General features: G+C 37.8%; 1 long non-coding RNA gene across 1 annotated transcript; it reads right to left on the bottom strand.

The window, feature by feature from the left end:
* Positions 1-5,814: 5,814 nt before the first annotated feature.
* On the bottom strand, positions 5,815-6,209 carry LOC143597781 (uncharacterized). Its single transcript, XR_013146989.1, has 3 exons — positions 6,163-6,209; positions 6,000-6,075; positions 5,815-5,876 (listed from the first exon to the last, which is right to left on the bottom strand). It is a non-coding gene; the product is annotated as an uncharacterized LOC143597781 (long non-coding RNA).

Below are 6,209 nucleotides of genomic sequence, written 5' to 3' on the forward strand. Positions count from 1 at the left end.
ACAATATGAAGATGTTAGATATGACGGAAAGTTATGGTAATCAACGAAACCGAAAGAATATAATTACTAATCGACATCATTTTGAGGTTGAAGTTTTTAATACCTTTTGGATATGCGAATTCAAGAACTTGGAAATAGATTTAGTGAGATCTCAACTAGTTTGATTATTAATATATCCGGTTCAAATCCTTGCGATTCATTTTCTAAGTTTGACATATCGAAGATAGTGGCATTTTCTAATATGTATCTGAATGACATTAGTAATGAAGAAAGAGGGTGTGTTTCGGGTGATCTCACGACCTTTTACGACACTTTAAATTAATATGATAAATTTGCAAAATTGGGTGAATATGTGACCTTACTCGTATAATGGTGGAAACTGGAAAACGCGTCACTTTTCCTTTGGTTTATCGTATATTGAAGCTAACGATGGTTTTACCCGCTGCAACCGCAACCGTTGAGAGATGTTTTTCTAATATGAAGTTTATCAAGACGAATTTGCGCAGTCGAATGGGTTATGAGTATTTGAACAATGCTTTAATTTGTGCGGTCGAAAGTGAAACTCTTGATAAAGTAAAAAAAGAGGATGTAATGGCTCGATTTAAGACTTTCAAAAACCGAATGAGAGAAATATGAAGCCCATGTGTTTAAATTTATTTATCATCGTGCTTCTATTTTTGTTTAGTTTACACAATATGAAACACGGTTAAAAAAAATTTGAACGTTGCCCCTGACATTTGATTCTAGATCCGCCAGCAACATACAACATTACATATCAAAGCCAAAGGCTAAAGCTCCTAGTTTTTATTCATGTGCCTTCTTAATTAATCGAACGTGGTAATGACGCACCTTAAGCCTCGGGTAGCTTGATAAAGTTAGAAGCCGATGCATCTGAATATAAAACATTTACACAATGTCAAATATCTTCTTTTTTAAAATTGTGAGCATAAAATTGCAAATAATACAATTTGGGAATGAACCCAGTCCATAATTTGGTAATTTAGTCTTTAAAAAGTGTACACACTAAAAACAACGCACTTCCTTATTTTGATCGATTTAAAGAGGTAGCAAGTTGTTATTATAAACTTTTTTCACAAACATATGCATTTTAGTCGATTTTAGGGATTTTAATATGATACCAAAACATGTTTTGTGGGACATTTCATGTATGTTTGACAAGTTTACATAAACTAATACAAACCTGGGTGGGTCGGGCCGGGCGGCATGCCAGGTCGGAACGGGTGCGGGTCAACATGGGCCAACTTTAAGAAAATGTTATTTTGGTTCGGATCATAGTGGGTGTGGGTCAGAACGGGTCGATTATAAGAAATGCTAGAATTTTAATTTTTAGGTTAAGGTCAGAATGGGTTCGAGTCCCATTAGTCGTATGTAACGTTTATTCTTTTACTACCACGGCCAACCCGACGCTGGTACATGCGGAACACGATATGTGGAAATGGACGCGCAACCTGACATTGGTAACGTTGCATCAGGCGTAACCAATGCCGGTACACGCGTAACCCGAAGTTGTTGATCAGACAACCAAAAATCAGACAATGACAGAGCGGCCTGTGATTCAGGATTGATCGACGCCCGAGGAACGCTCTGCCGAATGAATGAGTCACAAGGTGTAAGCATGTGTGCGTAACACGACATCACTAGACGGGTAGTCGGTGTTGGTACGTGTGCAACGCCGATGCCATTGCGCCAGCCGGTACTGAGTTGCACATTCCGATCCGCACATCTCATTTTTTGTTTTCACATTTGCCAATATAAACCCATAGACCATATATTTTACGACCCAAAACAGCCCATAGCAATTTATTAAATAGTTCAAATTGACCCATTTATATACCTTTGGGTCATGATTGCCATGCATACTTTAATATATCAAAACTAGGTTGAGAGACCTTTTTTTTTATGTATAATAAGTATATTGGTTGTATTGACCCTGTAAAAAAACATGTAACTTAATTCAGATTCCCTCATTTTATATATTTAAATAAAGAGAAAAATAACGGTGAGTTTGGTGTTTTTTTTATAGATTTGTGACCATTTCTATTTATAGAGGTAGGGTACTAAAAAGACCCAAATATCCTTAAATACCATTCACGGGTCAGAGGGAAGCCTCTCACAAGGCACCCGCGAGACATATGGATCACCCGCATAACTTTATAAAGGAAGAACATCCTTATATCACACGCGGAAGCATCCATGCATCTTCAGACGTCATCCGCGTGGTAACACATTTACCCGCCAAGATGACCAAGAGGCATTGCCATCAGGACGGCTGTAATTAACCAATCGCCTTCTAGAAGATTTACCAAGATGCTTTCTTGGGCAATACGTGATCTCTCAACCAATAAATAAAGGACAGCTGGCCAGGTCGTTATAACCGTGCACATGGCCAGGCTTACACAGCGCCTTATCATATTGAGACGCGTGTCCAGGTTGTTATGCCCATGCACATGCAACGTATAGCTCGACCTATCATACGAGGGCATGTGTCCAGGTGATTACGAGAGCATCTTCTAGAAAGGGACAACTGACCCAATTAGATTCTCACACTCTTTCGGCTATAAATATCCTCTCAATCTCCATGAGGTATTAATTCACTCCCAACTATCTACCCTATATACTTAAGTACTTTCTCTGTATCGAAACTGTACTTATTCTCACGCCGGAGGGTGGTTACGGGAAGACCCCCCCTCTTGTCTTGTACTTATTCTGTATCGAAACTGTACTTATTCTCACCCCGCGAGGACTCGCTCCACAGGTTTGGTTATGGGTGGTAGGGTGTTGGGGTAAGCAGGATGGTTCGGGTGGGGTAGCGGGGGAACCTGTTCACGGTAGACCATACGTCTAATCATATTAGGGTACCAATCTCAGCTAACTTCGTTTTCGTACATGCCTCCGGATAAGCGATACCTCTTCGGTGCGGGAGCTTCGAGTTCCGGGACTACACGGGGTGGCGATGAGGTAGGTAACTGCGGTTCCTTCCCATGAGCATGAGTCATCTGATCAGATGGTGATGATGGTGGCGTCGACATCCCTACAGGTAAGCCGTGTATGCGCGCGCGTATGAGTGAAAGAGGTAAAGAGATAAGATAACAAAGACTACACAAACATATGTAGTGCGTATCATTATAACTAATGGGTTATCGCGGTTATAGTCTAGTATGCATGCAATTTCTTGTTCGCTATAACCAATGGCTCTGATACCAATCTGTCACACCCTCAAAATCCACTAACGGAGTTTTACCGTCAGAGGGTGTGAACTAACAGGATCGGATTCATTAGTTATAATCAAACCATAAAACAAAGTTTTTAAACCACGTAAACGTTTACGAGTAATTAAATGCGGAAGCGTAAAAACCATGAAATAAAAGTTGCGTCACGCAGGACGACTTAAACCAAATGATAACAGTTTTAAAAAAATAGTTTGCATAACAAAAGCGTTTCAAGCAATGCATGATCCTATACCGCGCGCCCGCCTCGGCTACCTGAGAATAACATACTAAAAGTGTCAACACGGGGTTGGTGAGTTCACAAGTTTATATAAAATAAAGCGTTTAGCGTTTGCGTTCAGCGTTTTGCGTTTCAGCGTTTTGCGTTACCAGATAGTGTTATGTCAATTATATATCTATAGGTAGCTAGCCAATAAAACAAGTATTACTAAGTGTTCGACACCGAAGCTGACTGTTTATCATTTGCCTTGCCGCCAGGTCTATCCCGACCATGGTATGTGTTTAGCCAAGATTACACCCACTCGACCTCCAGTCGAGTTTAGCGTTGGGTGGGGTTTGTCAAACCCAGTAGTACTACTCAACAATGACTCGCTATTATCCAATATTAAACGGTTCGATGTGAATGAAGGACTTTAGTTATTGCGTTTGCCACTTAGTCTTTACAAGTGATATATAATCTATATTAACAAAATCTTAAAATGCGTTTTCGGAATATGTTATCTCCCCAAGTGAAAAGCGTTTGAAAATAGTTTAAAGGGGTAAGTGAACTCACTGTTTGCGAAGAATTCCCAAAATAAATCACCAAGTGATGCGCGTCACAGAAAACTCTCTCTAGCGTTCTAAAACAACAAGGAGATTTTCTAAGTATCGGAACTAATATCGAGTCTCTAGACCCGGCACATAATTCCTAAGCACAAGATACGTTTCGTGTTTGTTTGTGAATCGTGTGTGACTTAACAAGTACATTTGTGATACGATACATGTGTGAACAATTATTTACGTGTCATGTATTAATAATGTACATCACTAGCAACTATTCCCCGCAGGGGCAATTTGGTCAAAACACCACAATTATATAGCAAGTATTCCCCGCAGGGGCAATTTGGTCAAAACATAACAATTAACTAGCAATTATCATGTTTCATGCATTTTCACAAAATTCAGCAGCTAGTTTCACCGAGACAGAAATTCTACTTGAAAGATTGTACTATTCCACCGATCATAGCATCTCAATTAATTTACCAAAAATTATCACAAAAGCATGCATGTGTTAGGTTTCCAGAACATATTTTATTTTATTTTTATTCCACATAGATTTCTCATAATGATCAAAACATTACAGCAAACTCATAACAGTCAAATTCATGCGCAACAGAATTTTATTTGAAATTCCCGTTAAACTAAAAATCCAACAAATGCAAGACCACTTGGGTTAGGTTCCTAACTCAACAAGTCAACTTCTAGAAGTGGAACCAACCCAATTGGTCTCGTAGTTCATGAGATATAATATTTACAAAACAACCTAACAGCAGGTCTAACAACTCAGCTTTGCACAACGTTTTTGTAAAATCATAAAGGTTAACTTTTACACGTCCAAAAATTGCAAATTTATATTCTTTAGAAACTAGACTCAACCTAGTTTACTGTAGTATCAATAATCTCAACCAATTTTCACATTTACACTCCGATACAGTCAATTGAACATCAACAACACAATCTGTCCAGAAACTGTTTGCAACAAAACTCAACATATTAACCATCTATAGACCACAATTCATTCATATAACATTCTAGACCCCATAACCACTATCCATGCATATAAATTACACCATTCATACATGGTTAGGGTTTTATTTGATCTCAAAATCAAAGATACAACAATTAACATGTAACAATATCAATTCTAGTCATCAAATCATCATCAATACATCATCAAATCAAAATAAAACCTATGAACACATATACATATGAAAAATCGGACCTAGGGTTTATAATTAACCCATTCAAAATCAAGATTAAGCATAGAGGATGTATAGGATAGATGTTTATACCTTCCTAGCACCTTAATCTCCAATAAACTTGAACGATCTTGATTGTATGTGTGTGTATGAAGGTCGACGGCTGCCAAAGGGATGAGAGGGAGGGCCGATCGGTTTTGGGAGGAGAGAAAGAGTGTTAGGGTTTTAGGTTTATGTTATTATTTATAATAACATGTTACACTTTAGTCCCTCAACTTCCAAATGTTACTTTTCTAGCCTAAATAACTAGTTCTAGCATATTGAGTTAACGTTTATACAATGTTATTACATAACACATAAGTCTAACACATAATTATCACATAATTATTGTTTTGACGTTTTTCGTTTATTCACCAATTGTTTGCGTCAACTCGTTTGCGTTTCGGTGCAATTCCCGAAAGACTACACATGTAGTAGTTGTCAAGCGTCATTTAAACCCTAGTTTAAATGTAGTGAGGTGTGCGTTATAGATTAAATGATCTTTAAGTTTGAATTAACGGAGTTGAGTTAACGGAGTTAACCTGAAATTGACGAATGTCACAACATACCAGATAAATTTCATCACCGGTAGCATATTTTCCCGCATAGCTCACTAATAGCTTCTCAAGAGCTACCAAAAGTGATCACATAATTAAAAAACATAGTTAACAAAACCTTAATAATGTTACACTTTGAAATAATTTAACTACAAATTATTCCATATGGATACAAAATTAGAAACTTTTATCCTTACCCACTAAACCTTTCCGGATATGAAATTGAGCCCAAGGAAGCTTCTCTTCTGGACCAACAAGTTCCCCAATATAATTCTGTTAAATTTAAACAAGGTAAAAACTGAAATAAGAGACTAATGACAAAACAAGCCTGGTCAAAATGTAATACAAGTTTCTACTCACAACTAAAACCATATTCTGAAGAGGCTGAATGCTGGAAGAAACAATAC

This window comes from Bidens hawaiensis, unplaced genomic scaffold, assembly GCF_021521415.1.
Source record: "Bidens hawaiensis isolate Kalapana, Puna unplaced genomic scaffold, B.hawaiensis_p1.1 tig00049037_1, whole genome shotgun sequence".
Lineage (NCBI taxonomy): Eukaryota > Viridiplantae > Streptophyta > Magnoliopsida > Asterales > Asteraceae > Bidens > Bidens hawaiensis.